This window comes from Phyllostomus hastatus, unplaced genomic scaffold (genome assembly GCF_019186645.2).
Source record: "Phyllostomus hastatus isolate PE091 unplaced genomic scaffold, TTU_PhHast_1.1 phas_contig_38, whole genome shotgun sequence".
NCBI lineage: Eukaryota > Metazoa > Chordata > Mammalia > Chiroptera > Phyllostomidae > Phyllostomus > Phyllostomus hastatus.
The window spans coordinates 9,207,704-9,230,870 of record NW_025333869.1 but is presented as its reverse complement, the minus strand read 5'-3'; positions in this window follow the sequence as shown (position 1 = coordinate 9,230,870).

Below are 23,167 nucleotides of genomic sequence, written 5' to 3'. Positions count from 1 at the left end.
TTTTACAATGGCATACTCTCTGTGCATTTCAATATGTTCTTTATCTTCTGAAGGTCACAAAATGGCAGCTGAATCCAGAGACCTGCTCTGAATCTGGTCCAGCCCCATTGGTAGGACTTGAGATGGTGTTGTGTCATTCTGCAGAAGGCACAATGTTTGAGTTTCCAGGGCAAATGTATAATGCAGTCAAACTTATTTTCAAGAAGGGTGTCAAATACATTTAATATTTTAAAATTCTTTTAAAAGGCAGAAATTTCATTAATCAAAGCCTAGTTTCTTTTAACTGGTTAATAAATAAGAAAATTCAATATGTTGGTTTGTTAAATCCAGATTTTTAAGATCCAAAGCCACTTATAATAACTACTAATATTTCAGCATAGTATATTAATTCCCTATGCATAATGGGTTAGAGTTGCCCAGAAATAGTCAAAAAAAGTTATTACTCATATAGTACTCATTTGTGTTAAGCACTATCTAACCTCTTTTGTATGTTGTATATATTTTATTTGCCTTTACTTGGCCTGCAGTAAATTGAAAGTATGAATGTATACAGTATATACATTTCCCCCCTTCTATTCACATGTATTGTAAAGTGTTGACTATATGTTCAATATCACTAAGTGCCCAGTTTCAGTCTCTTCATTTTAAGAGTCTAAACAAAAACCTGTGATGAGCAAAATACTATTCTGCTTACTTGTAGCTATTCAAGAAGTGATGTTAGAAGTGATATATCACTACAGGATATATCTGCTGAAGAAGCAGGTATGGCAACCTTAACTATTTCACACACATATATGTGTATTCATGTCACAGTGTCATGTGTCCACATAGGTGCTATCCACGCTCACCTATGACATACCCTGGCTTGTGGGGTCTGCAGTGTTATAGATGAGATGAGACAAATTAACACGGACAACCAGGAACTGTGGAGGAAAAGGGACTGCTTGGCCACTCTCTCAAGAGTGACAGCATGCAAACCCTTGCCTTAACAAGCTTTTATTGCTTTTCTATAGGCACATTATGTTTAGGATGGTCCTCATTTACTATGCACAGGTTCACTTTAGGTGTTTACCTTTTACAGAAAACAAAGGAGAGGATGCTGCTAATCACACCACAGAAGAAGGATATTTGCAAATGCAAAGGGAAAAGTGGTTGAACTGGTTACACTCATCCTAGGAAGGCTTAGCATAGATTTTAGGAAGTTACTTTAAAGATAAGCAATAAACGTTTGCTGCCTCAGTTCAGGGTGAGGGAGTTTTAGCAAAAGGCAAGTCTCAAAATGGCCTAGGTACAATGCAGGCCTGATTCCCCACAGGAGAACCTATCCATGGGCGTGGGTCCTGTACACTGGACCTTACTTTCCACTGGCCTTTCCAAGTGGGAGCTGGGCCCCACCACGCAGAACAGTCACCTATACACCTAGTCTAGTGTAACTCCGCAGTCTGAGAGTCCTTGAATAGAGAAACTGACTAGAGTTTTCTTTTTACATGCATACTCAAATTTATCAGTTCATGCTAATTTATGTTCCAAGATAGTTGGTTAACCAATTTACATTCTCATTTGCAGTATATGAGAGTCTCACTTTCTTCCAGATATTTGCCAACAAGTGGTGGTATTAGACTCCTTTTGTTGTTGTTTTTAATAATTTATTGTGTGTTTTTTAAGGATTTTATTTATTTATTTTTTAGAGAGAGGCAAGGGAAGGAGAAAGAGAGAGAGAGAAGCATCAATGTGTGGTTGCTTCTCATGCACCCAGTACTGGGGACCTGGCCTGAAATCCAGACATGTGCCCTGACTGGGAAGTGAACCAGAGACCCTTTGGTTCACAGGCTGGCATTCAATCCACTGAGCCACATCAGTCAGGTGGTATTGAATTTCTTATTCTTCCCCTTTTAAGTGATATGAAATGATATCTCATTATGTTTTTTTAATTAAACTTTAATATTGAAATACTTGTAGGTTCACATGCAGTTGTAAGAAATAATACCAAGAGATTCCATGTACTTCTTACAAAATTTCCCTCAATAATGACATCTAGCAAAGCTATAGTAAAATATCACAAACAGGATAATGATGTGGATGCTATCACAGATCTAGTTGATTTCCTATTACCTGTACTCATGAGTGTGAGCACACACAGGAATGTTTAGTTTCAGGTAATTTTATCACATATGATGCAGACACCGGCCCACAGTGTCTACATCATTATGGATGAAATGAGACATTCACACATACTACCGAGCCTGGTGAAGGAAAAGGGACAGCATGGCTTTTCTCTCAAGGGGAGCAAAAGCTGCAGCCTCCACCATGACAGGCCTTTTTTTCTATCTCTCAGCACTTTACTTGATGGTTCTCATTTACTGTGCTCAGGTTTGCTTTAGGTGGCTACCTTTTACAGAAAACAAAGGAGCCATTGATGTTAATCACATCACAGAAGAGGGATATTTGCAAATGAAAAAGCAAAAGTGGTTGAACCAGTTACACTCATTCTTGGATGTTGGGAACCACCCTGCCTGGTATCAGAAGCTGTAACCCCCTCCAAGGCTAAGGCTGAGGGAATGAATGACCTTGGACCATAAGCCACCAAGGAGATAGGCTTATCTCCCTGGCAGGAGCACTGCTTCTGCTCCTTTTACTTCATCTATAACTGGCCCCCAATGCTTGATCGGTTAGCCAATGACAGGTAAGATTCCCCAAGGGGTCAACGACCTAAGACAGGCACGATCACGTGGGAGGCCCCCAAGGAAGGACTTTGGGGGCTACAGCAAAAGGGGGTGGTGGACCCTGACCCCTCGGCTTTGACAGAACGTGAGTCCTCATTGTCTTGCGATAAAATCTCCTAATCTCTTGGCTGCCTTAGTTCCCTTACTCCACCTAAGCCTGAAACAATGACAGAGGGTGGTGTAGCCCTGTGCTGGAAAGGGTGGGTTCCCCGGGTGATCAGGCCTAAGTAAGAATATGTAAAATCCTGTGAAGCCTTTGTTTAGAGTGCTCTCAGTGAAATGATAAGAGTTCAAGCAAGAATTAAGTTTGTTCCTCAAAGTTTTACAGCTCTTTAGCTATCTGACCCTGACTCAAAATAGGCCCTCTGAGTTCCTTGTTATCTATTGTTCGATCCTTACTTCCTGGCAATGAGTAATGAGCTTTACCTGAATTCTTATGCAAATGAACCCAATAAATAGCCTGCTCAGGCGGGAGAACGGGGCGTTCTCCCTTAGGGGTGCTCTCCCCTAGGGAAGGTGGCCATGGCGTTCACCACTAGAGAGAGTGGCCGTTCCGTCCCTATTTCCCCACATGACCTGGTTGTCTCTATGTATGTTTTTCTTGTGTCTCGACGAACCATCCACAGCGTTCTGAGGTCACTACCGGCTGGTGGCCGCGACAGTGCAGCCACTGTGGAAAACAGTAAGGAATTTCCTTAGAAAACTAAAGATGGAACTGCCTTTTGACCCAGCAATTCCACTGCTAGGAATATATCCTAAGAACCCTGAAACATCAGTTCAAAAGAACCTATGCACCCCAATGTTCATAGTACCACAACTTACAATAGCCAAATGTTGGAAGCGACCTAAGTGCCCATCAGCAAATGAGTGGATCAAAAAAATATGATACATTTATACAATGGAATACTACACAGCAGAAAGAAAGAAGGAGCTTCTACCCTTTGCAACAAGATGGATGGAAGTGGACAGCATTATGCTAAGTAAAATAAGACAGGCAGTGAAAGACAAATACCATATGATCTCATCTTTAACTGGAACCTAATCAACAAAACAAACAAGCAAGCAAAATATAACCACAGACATTGAAATAAAGAACAAACTGACAAAAACCAGAGGGGAAAGGGGAGGGGATAATGCAGGAAAAGGGGAAGGGTCATCAAGGAACATGTATAAAGGACACACAAAGCAAAGCCAAAAGGGGTAGGTTTGAGGGTGGGAGGCAGGGATTGGTGGGGCAGGAAGCTGTGGTGGGGTGAAAATGGAGACAACTGTACATGAACAACAATTGAAAAAAAAGAAAAGAATGAACTGACAGTAACCAGAGAGGAGAGGGGAGGGGATAACGGGGGAAAAAGGAGGAAGGGTCATCAAGAAATACATATACAAAATGGCCATACTACCCAAAGCAATTTATAGAATCAATGCAATCCCTATTAAAGTATCCATGACATGTTTCACAGACATAGGACAAACATTTCAGAAATTTATATGGAACCATAAATGACCCTGAATAGCTGCAGTAATTTTGAGAAAGAAGAACAAAGTAGGAGGGATCACAATACCTGATATCAAACTGTATTACAAGGCTACTGTAATCAAAACAACCTGGTACTGGCATAAGGACAGGCACATAGACCAATGGAACAGAACAGAGGGCTCAGAAATAAATCCAAGTCTCTATGGTCAATTAATACTCGACAAAGGGGGAAGAAGCATAAAATGAAGCAAAAATAGTCTCTTCAACAAGTGGTATTGGAAGAGCTGCACAGTCACATGCAAAAAATTAAACTTGATCACCAACTTACACCATACACAAAAGTAAATTCAAGGTGGAGAAAAAACTTAAATATAAGTTATAACACCATAAAAGTCCTAGAGGAAAACACTGACAGGAAAATCTCAGACATTGCACGTGGCAACATGTCCTTTAGAGGACATATTTGTCTTCTAAAGCAAGGGGCATAAAGGAAAAAATAAAGAAATAGGACCTCATCAAGTTAAAAAGCTTCTGCAAGGCTAAAGAAAACAGCATTAAAATGAAAAGAGAGCCAACTGTGTGGGAAAACATAGTGGCCAATGACACCTCAGACAAAGGCTTGATCTCCAAAATATGTAAAGAATTCACACAGCTCCACTCCAGGAAGACAAAAAATCCAATTAAAAAATGAGAAAAAGACGTGAACAGACACTTCTCCAAGGAGAACATACAGAGGGCCCAGAAATACATGAAAAGATGCTCAGCATCACTAGCCATCAGAAAGATGCAAATTAAAGCCACAATGAGAAACCACCTCTCACTGGTTAGAATGGCCAACATAAACAAATCAATAAATAAGTGTTGGAGAGGATGCAGAGAAAAGAGAACCGTGGTGCACTGTTGGTGGGGATGCAGACTGGTGCAGCCACTGTGGAAAACAGTATGAAATTTCCTCAGAAAACTAAAAATGGAATTTTCTTTTTACCCAGCAGTTTTGCTGCTGGGATTATACCTTAATAGCCCAGCAATACCAATAAAAAAAAAACCCTATGTACTCCAATGTTCATAGCAGCACAATTTACAATACCCAAATGCTGGAAGCAACCTAAGTGCCTATCAGCAAATGAGTGGATCAAAAAACTATGGTTCATTTACACAATGGAATTCTATGCAGCAGAGAGAAAGAAGGAGCTCCCACCTTCTGTGACAGCGTGGACTGGAGAGGATTATGCTAAGTGAAATAAGCCAGGAAGTGAGGGACAAATACCATATGTTCTCACCTTTAACTGGAACATAATCAATGAAAGAAAAAAGCAAACAAAATATAACCAGAGTCATTGAAATTAAGAACAATATAACAATAGGTGGAGGGGGAGGGGGCAGTGGGGAGAAGGGTTTTCAGAAACTACTATAAATGACACATGGACAAAACCAAGGAGGGGGCGTGGAAGCAAGGGATGGAAGTGGGTTTGACTGGGGTGGGGGCAGGAGGTGGGGAGAAAATACAGACAACTGTAATTGAATGACAATAAAATAATTTAAATTAAAAATAAAAGAAACACATATACCTTTATAGGTATACATGTCTCAAGTTGTTTCTTGAGACTACTGTATTTAAACAATAGTAAAAAAGTAAAATAAAATATGTAAAATTTAAAAAAGGACAGGAAATAAAATGATGTCTTTAAGCCACAGAAGTGGCCCAAAAAAAGTCTGCAGTTTCTTGCTCTTCCTCTTCTTCATCTGGCACCACTATGATTCAGACATTGGAACATTTAAAATTGTCCTAGATATTTCTAAGCCTCTCCTCATTTTTCTGAATTCTTGTTTCTTCGTTCTGTTCCAGTTGAATGTTTAATTCTCCCTTCTGTTCCAAATTGTTGATTTGGGTCTTGGTTTCCTTCCCTTCACTGTTGGTTCCTGGTATATTTTCCTTTATTTAATTTTGCATAGCCTTCACTTTTTCCTTTATTTTGCATCTGCACTCAATCACTTCTGTGAGCATCCTGATTACCAGTGTTTTGAAGTCTCCATCTGCTAGGTTGCCTATCTCCTCAGTGCTTAGCTGTTTTACTGAAATTTTGATCTCTTCTTTCACTTGGGCCATATTTTTTTGTCTAGGTATACTTGTTATATTGTAAGGGGTGGAGCCTTAGGTATATGCCAGGGTGGGACAATCCACTTTGCTATGTCATGGCGTGCATGTGGGGAAGGCATCAGAGAGGGAACAATGCCACTTGCTTGACTCTTACCTCACTTCAGTTACTTCCCCTGCTACCCACAAACAAATTGGGTCCTTGTGGTGCTGATTCCCAGGTAGGTGGGTTTGTGTACATTCCAGGACCCCATAATTCCCTCTAACAGACTCTTCTGTGAGACTGGGAGTTTCTCTCACCACCGCAACCTTCACAGCTTCTTATAGCCAGAGGTTTTGAAGTTTTATTTCTCTGGGCTGGAACCCTGTTTTGTGAAGTCTGTCTCTGTCCCTAGTTGTTACTCCTAGTTTATCTTCATGCAAATGTGGGACCACTTGGTCTTCCAGCTGCCACCTTGCCACAGTTCCTCTCTGCCCCAAGTGCCCACCTCTGCCCCCCTATCAGTCTTGATGAATGTTTTTTCTTTAACTCTTTGGTTGTTGGATTTCCATATAGTTCAATTTTCTGGAAGTTATGGTTGCTTTTTGTTTTTAAATTGGTTGTTATCCTTTATTGGTTGTATGGCGAAACAAAGCATATCTACTTGTGCCTTCATCTTAGCCAGAAGTCATTCTTTTTATCTTCTTTGATTTTATTTATTTATTTAATTTTATAGAGAGGGGTCAGAGAGAGAGAAAGAGAAGGAGAGAAACATTGATGTGAGAGAGAAACATTAATGGGTTGCCTCTCATACATGCCATGATCAGGGACCAAACAGAGTCATGTGCCCAGACCAGGAATCAAACTGGTAACCTTTCACTTTGCAGGACAACACCCAATCAACCGAGCCATACCAGTCAGGGCTATAGTTCATTCTTTTAAATTGCTTAATACTATTTTAGTATACCATGGTTTGCTTAATCATTCAACTATTGAAGATCATCTGTGTTTCCAGTTTTTGGCTATACAAATAGAGCTGCTACAAAAATTCATGTACAGGTATTTGTGTAATCATAAATTTCTATTTCTTTAGGGTAAATACACAAAGTTGTGATTGCTTGGTTGAATGTGAATTACATGTTTACTTTTATAATACATTGCCAAAATACTTTACAAGGTAGTTGTACCATGGCACATTCTCATGAGCATTGTGTGAGTGATCCAATTTCCCTACATTCTCACCAGCATATGGTGTTGTCACAGTTTTTTACTTTAGTCATTCTGCTGGTGTCTAGTAGCATCCTATCATAATTTTTATTTGTATTTCTCTAACTACTAATGATGTTCAACTTCCTTATCATTTGTAAATTCTCTTTGATGAAATGTTTGTCCATGCCTCTGCTCATTTTCTAGTTAGATTGTTTGTTTTCTTATTGATCAGTTTCAAGTGTTTTTTTTAATCTATATAAGTGGGCTTTGTCATATACGTGGTTTCCAAATATTTTCTCCAAGTCTATAGTTTGCCTTTTCATCCTCTTAATAGTGTCTTTCTCAGAGCAAGAGTTTTTAATTTTGATGAGGTCCAATTTTCCATTTTTCCTATGGTTGTGCTTTTGGTGTTGCCTAAGAGCACTTTGCATAGTCTTAGATCCTGAATATTTTCTCCTATTGTTTTGAATCCTCACCTGGTGGAATTTTTTCATTGTTTTTAGAGAGAGGCAAAGGGAGAGAGAAAGGGAAAGAGAAACATCGACATGGGAGACAAACATTAATTGGTTGCCTTCTTGTATGTGCCCCACCGGGGATTGAACCTGCAACCTGGGTATGTGTCCTGAAAAGGAATCTAACCTGTGACCTTTTGGTATACAGGACGATGCTCTAACCAACTGAGCCACACTGGCCAGGGCATATTTTCTTCTTTTAAACAAACACACACAGTTTTATGGTCTACATTATATCTATAATCCATTGTATAGGGTGTATTTTCACTATTTCTTGCAATGACTGTTCTTTCTCCATTGACTTACTATATTGAAATAATAGTCTTAATTAGCCACACCAACCTAGCAAGACTTTTAATACATTCTTTTCTAGTCATGGAGTGTTTAAAAGTAAAAACAACATGTGATATTTTTGTAAGGTTTTTTTAAATTATAGATTCAGAGATTTCCTATTTGAGAATCATAATCTTGTACCTTTGTTTTTTCATTAAAAGGTAGCCTTTGGTGTGGCTATAGAGTTAGAAAAACAGGAAGTTAGAAAAAACACATGAAAACATGTAGAAATATGTAGAAAAATTTAAAAACATATAGGAAAATGTTAAAAATATATAGAAAGTTAGAAAAAAGCAAAATGGGGATATCCAGTCCATAAGTTTCAGACAAAGTTTAAAAAACAAAGAAGAGAAAAGAACAGAAAAGAACAGAAAAGAAAAAAAAAAGAGTGTCTGGACTTCAGCTGCTACTCCATCATTTTTTTTTTAAACCAGGTTTCCTTGTACTGCTTTCCTGTCTGTAGAAGTGGTCAACAGTCTCTTCTTCACAGATTTATTGTGATAAGCAACATCTTACTTACACTTAAACCTTCCTGTTCATTTTCTGCAGCACTGACCTTCTGGCCCCCAGAGAAAGATGGAAGAGAAAGGCTCTTTCTCCTGGGAATTTTTCTGTTCTCCTAAGGCCACAGGAGGTTGATTTTAAAGGCATATGTAGGGAGTTGAGCAGCTGGTGAGTGGAGAGCTTGGATTAACATGCTAGATGGAAAGATGGGGGTGTCATAATGACCTTCCCACCCTTCCCCCAACACAACACCACCCCATGAGCTCTGGTTAAACAAAGATCAGGGAAGTAAAGGATTAGGAAAAGCCTGCCTGGCCTCTTCCTGCTACCACTGTACCTGGGGGCTCCTTGCTGGAGATTAGGGGATGGCAGTTTGTTAGAGGCACAGGCATTTAAATGTCAGCTTTGGTTTAAAGGAGCATTTCTAAGAAGAGAGGGAGAAGAAGAGGAGGGACCAGACTTTTCACCCTCTCCTCCAGCAAAGCATTCTGTTGCTTTTCTGTGAGTCTGTGCCTTTTCAAATCACAGTCCTCGCTATTCCTTCTAGTGATTTTCCCTCTTCAGGCAGGTGTTGTTCACCATTAGAGACAGGTTTGTTACTGGAATCAGATCCAAATTTGCATGTGGCAGCTGGAGACGAAAAGACATGAATCATGTATTAGAGGCAAAAAAAGTTAACTCACTTTCCCAGTTGGAGAGGGGGAGCAAGCAATGGACAACAGCTGGGCATAGGTAGCTCTCTGCAACAGTGCCTACCCAGCTCCAAGGGAGGCACTACTCCCACGATTCCTTTGTTTATTCATTTTTTTATTTACTTAGCCCTTTTTTTTGGAATTTATTTCTTTACTCATTCTCGGAGAATCAGCTAGCCAGCCTAGCCAGCCCTCTAATGAACATCTGTTTAGCTTCTCCTGTGTACCTGTGATTCCCTATGCTTTAGGGGGGCTGGACTGTGACTTGACCAGAGTGGCAAGTACTGGCCCCACCCGTGTTTCTGGAAAGTGCAGGAGCTCTACCACAGGTGTGTCTTTGCAGGCATGAGCCCAGGCTCTGTGACTGTGGCCAGTGCCCTGAAGGCAAGGGGCAAAGCTCTGTCAGAGGAGAAAATCTGGTCTCTCTTGTCCTCGGCTGCTGAGTGGCTCCTGAAACACCTCTGTGAGGGTAAGACAGTTTGTTTGGGACATTTGAGTCATGGGGATGGGGTGTGGCATGATGAATGTAAAGCTTCCCAAACAAATACATTTCTGGGTAATGTTTCTATATCAGCCCAAGGTATTATAATGAGTGGATAATTGGCATCCACCATGGAGCTGCACTGGGAAAGAAAGCCTGGCTTGGACTCATGCCTGCAGCAAAATTAAAGAAAGGCACTGTTTTTGCCTAGTATTGCAGTTTCCTGGGCATGGTAGCTAAAGAGAGAGCACCTGCAGCATTATGGCCCCTTCCAGCACTTGGACAATCCGAACATAATCATAGACAGAGGGCCAGGGCCACCCCCACATTGTCCCCTGCAAGATGCTGCACCAGCTTGTGTCCCATTAGGGACAGAACTAACACAACTCTGTGGTCTAAACAGGAAGGGTAATATAAAGAATCATTAAACTCCAATGGAAGAGTGACTGTAACTCTTTTACACAGGAAACTCTACATGGTCCCCTAGGGCTGAAGGCAGTCCCAGTGGCAGACAAACTTAGGAGGGAATCTACCTCCCCAGGTTGGGATCCAGATCTGCACCAATAGCCCATGATGACAGTGAAGTTTGCTGCTGTCTCTGGACATAGTTGGCCTTTGGTCACTGGACAGCAGGGCAGAGGCAATAGCCAACAGACCATCTCAGTGGTGGCAGGTGCCAGTGAGCCACAGCTCTGGAGCTGTTGCAGATGGGAGGCCTGGAGCTTGCAGCATCAATGTAGACAGAATTACCACTCAGCAAGGCTGAGCCTACAGGGGGCCAAGGGACTGGGCATCCTGAGTAGATGTTGGTGCAAAGCATCACCAGGTGTTTTCGCCCACATGCTGACCCCCATGAAACAGCAATGTCTCTCCACCTATTGAGAAAGCTGTATTCAGTGCTCTCTGTAAAGGTGAGATGCTTAAGGGACTGAGCATGTACTGAAAGATGGATTTGTAGCTGAGACATTAAATTGACAACTTGAACAAACACCGGACCCACACACTAAGATGTAAACTCAGAAGTCACATGTTTGGGCATGGTCAGGCTGCAGTGGACACCCCCACAGGTGATATCAAACATGTGCAGTGTGGGTGAAGTGTGCCAACTTAGAAGAGATGAAGGGAGGCTGTGTACCTACATCTTCAGCCCCATATCTCCCTGATGATGCACCTTCACTCCCTCTTCCCTATCCTGGAGATTCTGATGCCCAGAAAAACAGCTGCCAGGGCTCCTGGCTCACTCCAGAGAACTCGAGCTTGTGCCAGTTTTCAGGTGGACCCAACTTTCTTTACCTTTTGCCTTGAAAATCTTAGGCCACTAAAGAATTTGGATGCAGGTATTGGTCCCAGCTGTTGTCACCTTTTGTAACATGTGCTCCTGTGCATGTACACATCATGATTGAATGTGTTTAATTTCATATTTGTCCTGGGTCAGCTCACAATCTGTCCCAGAGGGGGTATTGTAAGGTATCTACTGGACACAGTCCCACAGATGGCCACTGTCTAGTGGTTCTGTCTCTACACCCCGTTGCTGTTTTGGTTTCAGGCTCCTCGAACTATGTGTTCTGCCCCTGGTCAACCTTGCTTTCTGTGTTTGGAAGTGTTTCTTTCCAAGGCCATGTATCTCACATAGGGGCTACTGCTTTCAAGGCCCCTGAACTTCTACAGAGACAGAGAAAGAACAAACGGCCTGATGCACCTCAGGTAAGGCATGTGGTGGCTGTGTATCCTGCCTGGGCCTGTCCTCTGGGAAAGGCCTGGTTATAGGTCATTGCAGCTCCTAGCTCCCAACTCCCAGCCTGTGGAATTCTGAAGCAGAATGTGTTTAAAGAATGTTATTCCAGAGGGGACCTTGACCAGAGGGGAGAGAGGAGGGAATTTCAGGGGAGAATGGGAAGGGTTTACAGGAACAAATATGAAGGACACATGGACAAAAACTAGGGGGGGTGGAAATGGGAGACAGGTGGGGAGGAATGGGTGCGTGGGCTGGAATGGGAACAAAAGACAGAAAACTGTACTTGAACAATGACTAAAAAAAAAAAAAAAAGAATGTTATTACCAGGCTTTGTTGCCATCAATTTATTAGCTCTTAGAAGGGAATAAGTCAACATCTCTGTGCCCCAATTTCTACACCTGTAAAGTGGGGTTCATATGACCTAATCCATTAGTTTATTGTGAGTATTCAAGAAGTGCTAGAAGAGCTGTGGGTAAATGGCCTGGCATGTTGATAGCATTGGCAGCATGTAGCAAAAACCATAAAAAGGATCCAACAAGTCCTTGACAAGGAATTATCCTAGAGCACAAGTAAAAATTGATTGAGCTACAACATTTATTTTACATTATTGACATTTGTGATAAACTAGAGACATATTAATGTCCAGTGAGAGTGGATATAAAATAAGACAGCATTAAAATAAGTCTGTACGGCTCTTCTGGTCAAGATGGAGGCGTAGGTGGACGCACTGTACCTCCACGCACAACCAAGATAGGGACAACAACAATTTAGAAACAGAATAACATCCAGAAATGACAGAAAATTGATCTGAATGGAAGTCAGACAGCCAAGAAGTTGAATTAGACCCGTGCATCCAGACCAGTAGGAGGGGTGGAGATGAGCAGCCAGGCACAGGTCACAGCAGAGAGCAGTGGGACCAGCACGTAAGACATCCGGGGGTGAGTAAGGCATCTGGGGCATGCAGGACCACAGCGGGTGGACCCTGAGTGTGCAGGCAGCAGCTGGCAGACCCCGACCCAGGGATGGCAACCGGCAACAGGCAGACCTGGTGAGGCGGCGATAGTAAAGCAAGGCAGGGTGCACAACCCAGGATCACAGCGCTGGGAAATAGAACCTCTGGACATTGACTGAGGACATCTGTGGGAATTGAGGCGCATGGAGAGACACACATCCTCACAGAGGATGTCCTTGGAGGGTCCCACAGCGTGCACAAGCCCACCCACATGGGAATTGTCACCAGAGGGGCCCAGTTTACTTGGGGGAAGCAGCAGAGGGGACTGAGGTCCCACGGAGAATGGAGCAACTGCCATTGTTCCCTCTCGACCCGCCCCCACATACAATTTCACAACCCAGTGACTGGGGTGCCCTACCCTGGTGAACACCTAAGGCTCCACCCCTTACTGTAACAGGTGCAACCAGACCAAAAAAAAAATCGCTCAAACAGAAGAACAAATTAAAGCCCCAGAACTCATCCTTTTAAGCAACCAAGAGATAGCTAACCTATCAGATGCACAATTCAAAACACTGGTGATCAGGATGCTCACAGAATTGGTTGATTTTGGTCACAAATTAGATGAACATATGCAGGCAACAATAAGAGAAATGAAGGAAAATGAACAGGAAACCAATAGTGATGGGAAGGAAACTAGGACTCAAAATAATAGAGTGGACCAGAAGGAAGAAAGAAACAAACAGGAAAGAATAGAGAAATAAGAATTCAAAAAAATGAGGAGAAGCTTAGGAACCTCCAGGTCATCTTTAAATGTTCCAACATCCAAATTGTAGGGGTACCAGAAGGAGAAGAGGAAGAGTCAGAAATGAAAACTTATTTGAACAAATAATAAAGGAGAACTTCCCCATTCTGGCAAAGGAAATAGATTTCCAGGAAGTCCAGGAAGCTCAGACAGTACCAGAGAAGTTGGACCCAAGAAGGAACACACCAAGGCACATCATAATTACACTACCCAAGATTAAAGTGAAGGAGAGAATCCTAGAAGCAGCAAGAGATAAGGAGACAGTTACTTACAAAAGAGTTCCCATTAGACTGTCAGCTGATTTCTCAAAAGACTCCTTACAGGCAAGAAGGGGCTAGAAAGAAGTATTCCAAGTCATGAAAGGCAAGGACCTACATCCAAGATTGCTCTATCCAGCAAAGCTTTCATTTAGAATGGAAGGGCAGATAAAGTGCTTCTCAGATAAGGTCAAGTTAAAGGAGTTCATCATCACCAAGCCCTTATTATATAAAATGTTAAAGGGACTTATCTAAGAAAAGAAGATAAAAAAAACATGTATAGTAAAATGACAGCAAACTCACAATTATTTACAACCACAACTAAAACAAAACCAGAAGAAACTAAGCAAACAACTACAACAGGAGCAACCACAGAAAGAGAGATCACATGGAGGGTTAGCAACAGGGGAGTGGGAGGAGGAGAGAGGGGGAAAAGGTACAGAAAATAAGTAGCATAGATGGTAAGTAGAAAATAGACAGGGGGAGGTTAAGAATAGTATGGGAAATGTAGAAGCTAAAGAACTTATGACACATGGACATGAACTAAAGGGGGGAAATGTGGGTGGGAGAGGGTGTACAGGGTGGAGGGGAGTGAAGGGGGAAATGGGACAACTGTAATAGCATAATCAATAAAATATATTAAAAATGAGTTTGTACAAACTAATTTAATTACCTTAAAATAAATATGTGTATATACAATGCATTCTAACTGTACACACACATGCATACACACAGATCTAAAAATATATACACTGAGCTGTCTACAGTGATTATTTCTGGGCAGTTTCAGTGGTGATTTTGTTTTGCCATGAATACACTTCTGAATAGCAAAATGTTGCAATAGACACTACTATCAATTTTAAAGGGAAGAAAATCTAATGAGAGGATGATGGAAGGCAGGCACCAACACTGAGCAGGGCATAGTGGTTGTTTAATTGATGAGTTCTATTTCTTTATCCTTGTCCTTATCCTTCTATTTGGAAAAGTACAGATCTGGAAAGTCTGCTCTTCTCAGGTGCATTATGGAACTGAGGCTGCTTTTCCTTTGGGTTCAGTGAATAGAGTCTTGATGGCTTCTAGGGTTAGTTTGTTTGGGCCCACGTTTCTCCAAGTCAGATCACAACAGTGAAAGCACCAGAGTCCCATTTGCAGTGGCCCTGAATCTGTCACCCCACTGACAGTTGCCCTAGCACTACATGTCCCTGAACCCTTTCCTATACTGCCAGGATCTCATGGGTGAATGTCTGGATCCCATTGTTTAACACAGACTTGAGTGCCTCTTGCAGGGTCCCTCTATTTAGGTCCCTTGGGTGGTGCTTCACCCACACCATGTTACCTCCTACACTCTGAACACAGCTAAGACACCATATCCTGGGCCATGTATCTGACTCTGTGATGCCTACTAAAAGGGCCTGCTGATGAAAGGGGAGCTAAATTCTATGGTGTGAACCTTAACCATTAGAAAATAAAAGGTTGGAAGAAACTGAGAAAGTAAATTCTCCCTTCTTTCTTTCCTCCTGGACTGTTTTGAGTGGGTCACATCTTGCAAACCTTCCAGAGAAACACTGAGTGTTAGATTGTTGGCATGATTACCCTGCATATCACATTTGCCTTTGTCTTCCTTCCCTTTTCTTCTTACCTTCATTGCCCTGGGTTTACAGCTCCTGAATGAAATGTCAGAATTTAATCCTTGTCTTAGGCTCTGCTTTCCACAAGACCTGAGATAAGACAGATCTTGAGTGCTCTTAGGACTATTTCCTGCCCATCTCAGCACTCACTGGTGAGGACCAGACATGACCCTCCTGACTATAGCTTGGCTCCCACTGAGTGACTCATGAAGGTCTAGTTACTCCTTGCTCAGAGTACCTCTCATCTGAGCTGAGCTGGAGAAACCCATCCTCCTTATGTCCTGCACATGCTCCTCCATGCAGAGGAGTGAGGACTCCAAGAGTTCCATTGCTAAAAGGATAGGCCAAGCTAAGACCTGGGGAGGTATACTGACAAAATTCCAGGTCAGGAAGATAAGGTGTGTTTGAACTGGGAGAGGGTCAGTGTCAGGAGGGACAGAATCCTGAATGAATCAAATGATGATTTTTTTGTGGGTGGTTTAACTCTCTGGGCTTATGAAACACAGCACTTGAGAATGGCTTAAGGGAAGAGGCCACCAGCTTCAAAATCCCTGTTCTCTCTCTTATAACATCTCTACTGCTCAGCTCTGTTAATTGCTATTCTCTTTCATGTATCATAGGCTCCTCTCATCATCCAACTTGGCTTGCGTCCTATGTTAGGTAGAGTGGGCATTTAGGAAAGTGATCTCAGGAGGTGCTGTGCCCATACTCCTCTCCCAGTCCTGGGCCCTGTTCTGAGGTTAGGAAGATGTACCCTGGTTCATTTTTTCAGTCCAACATTCAGCTCTAACCAGCATACTGAAACATTCCCCTCCCTGCTTGAAGTGTTAGTCCCAGGTGCAGGTAGAAGGTGTGAGCGATCTCTCACTATAAGTCACACATAGCTATATCACCCAATCTCATGCTTATGGCAGACATCACCAATTGATTATGGTGATCTTCCACACAGATCCAGTAGTGGCCTTCAAAATCCTTCTCACCACCCTTCTTCAGGTAGAGTCTACCAATGGGCTGGATTTGGGATTGGGGATGAAGTCTGTTGTCATTGTGACACTAGACCTTGCCTAGGAACTTTACAATAGAACCCATGGAATCTAGGTAAGTTATCAGGTATGGATTCTCAGATGCTGCTCTGGCATCTGTTGTCAGGATTATTTTCCTGGAAATGAGTGTACAGCTTGTGAACTTCGTGGCAGGTATTTAATCACATTCATCAGAGGCATTGTTGGCTGGTTTAAGGGTACAATTAAAAAAAAAAGTACAGAGTTAATTGGCACATGTGACACTGGACACATGCCCTTGACCTAGAGATGTAAAAACCAAAACCAAACCCATTTGTATTAAATTTAGTGGACTGCTCAAGTAACCATGTATATTTTTACATAACAAGTTTTGGTAATTCAGTATCTCCTTTTCAAAGTCCCAAAAGTCATGTCCTTAAAAGTGAGATGTTGAGAGAAGGAAAATAGCGTCGGAGTAGGAGGGAGCAGATTTGGATTCCCCCTGCACATGGGAGAGAATCCTGGCCGATCTACGGAGTGGAGGAGCAAGCAACAAACACACCTCAGCGTATGTGAAAATAGGGGACCAAGGATTGTGGAGGAACCGAAAAACTAGTCAGTGAGAGGAGTGCTGCAACACAGTAGGGTCCCAGGACCAGTGTGGGGTCGGGGGCGGGGAGGGCATGATGCAGCCCCAGGCCCAGTGCCCACTGCCAGGTTTGCCACAGAGTCCTTGGGAGAGAGCTGGGACAACTGCTCCCTCCCCAGCCAAACAGGGTCTCAGTGGCACTGAGAGGAACCCAGTTGCTAGCAAACCCACAAGGGCTATGAGCACCCTCATAGTCTGTGGACACCAGCGGGGTTGGGTCACACAATGGGCCCTGACTCCCATGGTCACTGGTCTGGCTGGAGAGTTGGGCTGTGGGAGAAGCCACGCCAAGGTATAGAGCGGCAGGCTTGAGTAGGAGGAATTTCTCAAGAGGAAGGAGTGAAAAGACAGACACTGTTTGGGGAATTCTCCTACTGCAATCGCTGGCCTCCCTGCCAGCAAGCCGGGAGGCGATCCCGAGTTTGCACAGAGGGTTGTGCTTGTGTGGAGGACCTGTGCACCCACATAGCGCTGGGAAGGGTGAGGCACTGGCCGAGGGTGAGGGCGCCTGTGCGCGAGGGGGCTTGCAAGTGGGAGCGCATTGCAGCACCCCAGTCCACAGCAGTAACCCTGCAGAAAGAACTGATTCCCACACCAAGGGCACAGAGCCCAGGACACACAGTAGCTCCCCAGACAGTGCACCCCGCAGACCACTGAGCAGCTCGAGTGCAGATTCTGAAGAAAGAAAAGCCATACCAATCACCCCTCAGCCTGCCACAGACAGCAAGACCAGAAAAACAGGTTTGGCTACTTTGAAACCAAGAGACTTTTTAATTTTACTCTATTTTTTTAAACAATTCTTAATTTTAAAATTTTTATTATTTTTATTCTCTTTTAATTTCTTTTTCCTCTCTTTCCTGCTTTCTTGTTTTATTCCTTCCTCCTTTCTTTCCTCCAATTTTATCTCTTCTTCCTTCTTCTGCTTTTTATTTTTAGTTTTTAAATACCCGCAAGTGAGACAAAAACCAGGATCTGTGAAAAGACCAGAGTTGGATCCAAAGAGGGGGCATCCCAACAGCCAAGACAGTGAGACAAATTTGACTCTGCTATTACAGAGAACCTACAAGTTATTGCATATTTGTATTATTATTATTTTTTCCATTATTCTTACATCTTTTTCTTAATACTATTTTTGTATTCCTCTTCTTTTTGCATAGTCTGCTTTGCTAAGCTGGCTATATTGTATCACCTGACAGGTTTCCCCTGATACCTCTTGCATAGTGTATTGCTAATGTACTGTCCTTCACCTCACCTGTGTCCCATTAGCACACTACTCAAGGTCCTACACTCCCTATTCTCATTATCCAGATCACATAGATTCTGTCATATGATTGTTGTTCTAATACTATTGTAAATAGTAGCTGTTCCATGCAATTGTAAATACTTCACAACACCCCTCCCAGATCTTAGCCCACTTTAAAATTTCCTGAACTTTATTACTGTAGTGGTTAACTCTATTCTCTCTCACACTACATCTATTTACTATCCTTTACTCTCACCTTACCTCAGAATCTCACCTCCCACAACCTCCCTGCCTTCTAGATCCAACTCACAATCCTTCCTTCCACAACAAGGGTCTTATCTTCTTTCCACCCTTTCTAAAAAATCAGCTAGCTGGGTGGAAGATCACAGTTAACACTATACATAGCCAAAGGATCTCCTATCTCTTCTCTTCTGGCTGCTACTGTAAATATCATAGAATACTCTCTTGCTGTCTTAAACCGTTTTGCCTTCCCCTCCAACGGATCACAAAAAAAAAGTGCAGGTGGAAACAGTGAACACCAGGATACCCACTGGAAGAGGAAACCCAACAACAAAGGAACCACTAACAGATAACAGAAGAAGGTGAAGGAGGGAGTGGAAACCACACAAACCTCAATCCAGGACCTATCTGGAAATACAACTAAACGGTAGAGACAGTACCCAGTACAAACAACTGAACCAGAGCAAGAAAGAATCCTCAAAACCTTATACACATGGAAGAATCAGCTTCAACAAAACCTGCCCTCGCCAGCACAACAAAATACAATAGGTGGTGGACAGAGTGACCCTCACTTAACCAGCTGGTGGGCAGGAACCACCAAAGAAAGACCCAACAACAACCAAAACCCAAAGACAAACACAGAGCCTACTTAAATGACAGCCCAAGACCACTGAGCTCAGGATATCAAGGAAACTGCACCACTGAAACTCACTGGTATTCTACCACAGAAGTTCACACCACAAACCCAGGGAGCTAAAACAGATGAATTTAAGAAGTTGAGGCTAAGAAGAAGAGTCTCAGAAAAAAATGCTGAGACAAAGGAACAATCCCCAAGTGAAAGGAAAGGAGGAAGCCTCAGAAAGAATGCTAAATAAAATAGGGGCAACACAACTATCACATATTGTGTTCAAAGGAATGATTGTCAGAAAGCTCAATGAGCTCACAATGAGCCACCAGGAACTACAGGGAAGCTACAATGAACTCACTGAAGACTATATCAGCATGAAAAAGGAAATAGAAACTATCAACAAGGACCAAGAGGAAATGAAGAATACAATTTCTGAACTAAAGAACACAGTAGAAGGAATCAAAAGCAGGGTGATAAAGCAGAAAATAGGATCAGTGAGCTGAAGGACAAACTAGGAAAAAAATAGCAAGAAAAAGAAAAGAGGCTCAGAGAGAATGAAGAGGGATTAAGAGAAATACAAGACAATACGAAGCATAATAATGTTCGTACAAAAGGGATACCAGAAGGAGAAGAAGAAGAGCAAGGGATAGAAAACCTACTTGAAAAAGCAATAATGGAATAATTCCCTAATTTGATGAGAGAAAAAAGTCACAAAAAATCCAGGAAACACAGAGAGTCCCAGTGAAGAGGAACTCAAAGAAGCCCACTTCAAGACACATCATAATTAAAATGGAAAAATTCCAAACCAAAGAGAGAATCTTAAAAGCAGCAAGAGACAAACAGGAAGTAACATACAAGGGAGCCCTGATAAAATTAGCAGCTGACTTCTCAATGGAAATGCTCCAAGCCAGATGAGAATGGCAAGAAATATTCCAAGTAATGAGAACCAGAGGTCTGCAAACAAGGCTACTTTGCCCAGCAAGGCTCTCAAGCAAGATAGAAGGGAAATGAGGAGCTTCCCAGACAAAAGAAGTCTAAAAGAATACACCTCCACCAAACCAGCTCTGCAAGAAATGCTAAAGGGACTGCTTTAAGGAAAGGGAGGAAGGGAGAGAAACAGAGAGGAACACAGGTATGAAAATGGGAATGAATAAGTACCTATCAATAATAACCTTAAACCTAAATGGACTAAATGCTCCAATGAAAAGACATAGAATAGCTGAATGGATAAGAAAGCATGACCACACATATCTTGCCTACAAGAGACCCACCTCAGGACAAAAGCTATACACAGGCTAAAAGTGAAAGACTGGAAATAAATTTTCCAAGCAAACAAAGAAGAAAAAGAAGCCGGGGTAGAAATACTTATATCAGACAAAATAGAGTTCCAAAAATGGGCCATAAAGAGACACCCAGAAGGTAACTTCATAATACTCAAGGGGAGAATCCATCAAGATGACATAAACATTGTAAATATATGTGCACCCAACATAGGAGCACCCAAATACATAAAGAAAATGTGAGAGGACTTCAAGAAAGATATTGACAGCAACACAATTATAGTATTGGACTTCAACACCCACTGTCAAAAAATAGACAGATCTTCCAAACAAAATATCAACAAATATATTGTGGCATTGAACAATGCCCCAGATGAAATGGGCTTAACTGATATATATAGAGCCCTCCAACCCAAAGAAGATTAAATACACATTCTTTTCAAATGCACATGGAACATTTTCAAAGATAGAACACATAATAGGACAAAAAAACAAGCCTCAACAAATTCAAGAAATTGAAATCATATCAAACATTTCTCGACCTCAAGGGACTGAAACCAGAAACCAACCACAAGGAAGAAAACCCAAAACACTCAAAATCATGGAGATTGAATAACATGCTATTAAACAATCAGTGGGTTGACAATGAGATCAAGAGGAAATCAAAAAGTTTCTGGAAACAAATGAAAATGAACTCACAACAACTCAAAATTTATGGGACACAGCAAAGGCAGTTCTGAGAGAGAAGTTCGTAGTGATACAGGCCTCCCTAAAAAAGATAGAAACATTTCAAGCAAACAACCTAACCCTACATCTACAAGAACTTGAGGAACAACAACAAAGACAGCCTAGAGCAAGCAGAAGGAAGGAAATAACCGAGATTAGAGCAGAATTAAATGACATAGAGACTAAAAGCACAATTCTAAGGATCAAGGAATTCAGGAGCTGGTTCTTTGAAAACATAAACAAAATCGACAAGACTTTAAGCAGGCTCACCAAGAAAAAAAGAGAAAGGATCCAAAAAAAACACAATCAGAAATGAAAGAGGAGAGATTAGACCTGACACCACAGAAATACAAAGGATTGTGAGAAATTACTGTGAAGAAGTGTATGCCAAGAAATTTGAAAACGTAGGTGAAATGGAAAAATTTCTAGAAAAATATAATCTTCCAAAACCCATTAAAAAAGAAGCAGAAAGCCTGAACAGACCAATAACAGCTAATGAAATTTAAGCTGTAATAAAAAAAATTCCTCACACACGAAAGCCCTGGACCAGTTGGCTTCACAGGAGAATTCTATGAAGCTTTTAAGGAAGAGTTAACACCTACCCTCCACAGACTATTCCAAAAAATCCAAAATGATGGAAGACTCCAAAACTCATTTTATGAAGCCTGCATCATCCTAAGTTGAAAAGCAGATAAAGACACAACAAAGAAAGAAAATTTCAGGCCAATATCACTGATGAACATAGACGCTAAAATCCTCAACAAACTATTGGCAAACCATATCCAATACATTAAAAAGATCACCTACCATGACCAAGTAGGATTCATCCCAGGGGTGCAAGGATGGTACAGATTTTGCAAATCAATAAATGCAATACATCATATAAACAAAAGCAAAGACAAAAATCACATGATCATAGCAATAGATACAGAAAAAGCATTTGATAGGTACAGCACCCATTTATGATAAAAACACTCAGCAAAGTGGAATAGAGGGAGCATTTCTCAACATAATAAAGGCCATATATGAGAGACCTACAGCCAACATTATACTCAATGGGCAAAAACCAAAATATTTTCCACCAAGATCAGGAACAAGACAAGGTTTTCCACTTCCACTGCTTCTATTCAATATAGTACTGAAAATTTTAGCCACAGTACCCAGACAAGAAAAGGAAATAAAAGGCATCCAAATCGGAAGGGAGGAAACAAAACTGTTACTGTTTGCAGATGACATGATAGTGTACATAGAAAATCCTATAGACTCGGCCAAAAAACTGCCTGACCTAATAAATTATTTTGGCAAAACAGTGGGATACAAAGTCATATCCAGAAATCAAAGGCATTTTTGCATACCAACAATGAAACAACAGAAGCAGAAATCAAGAAATAAATCCCATTTGATACAGCAACAAGAAAAATAAAAATACATAGCAATAAATCTAACCAAGGATGTAAAAGACCTGTACTCAGAAAACTACACAGCACTGAAGAAAGAAATTAAGGAAGACAAAAACAAATGGAAATATATACCATGTTCATGGATCAGAAGAATTAACATCATCAAAATGTCCATACTACCCAAAACAATTTATAGATTCAATGCAATATCTATTAATGTACCAATGGCATATTTTCCAGATATAGAACAAACACTTCAAAAATTTATATGTTACCATAAATGACCCTGAGTAGCGGCAGCAACTTTGAGAAAGAAGAACAAAGCAAGAGGGATCACAACACCTGATATCAAACTGTATTACAAGGCCACCATAATCAAAACAGCCTGGTACTGGCATAAGAACAGACACATGGACCAACAGAACAGAACAAAGAGCCCAGAAAGAAACCCAAGTCTCTATGGTCAATTAATATTTCACAAAGGGGAAAGCAGCATATAATGAAGCAAAAAAATAACGTGTTCAACAAATGGTGTTGGAAGAGCTGAACAGCTACATGCAAAAAATGAAACTCAATCACCAACTTACACCATACACAAAAATAAGTTCAAGGTGCACAAA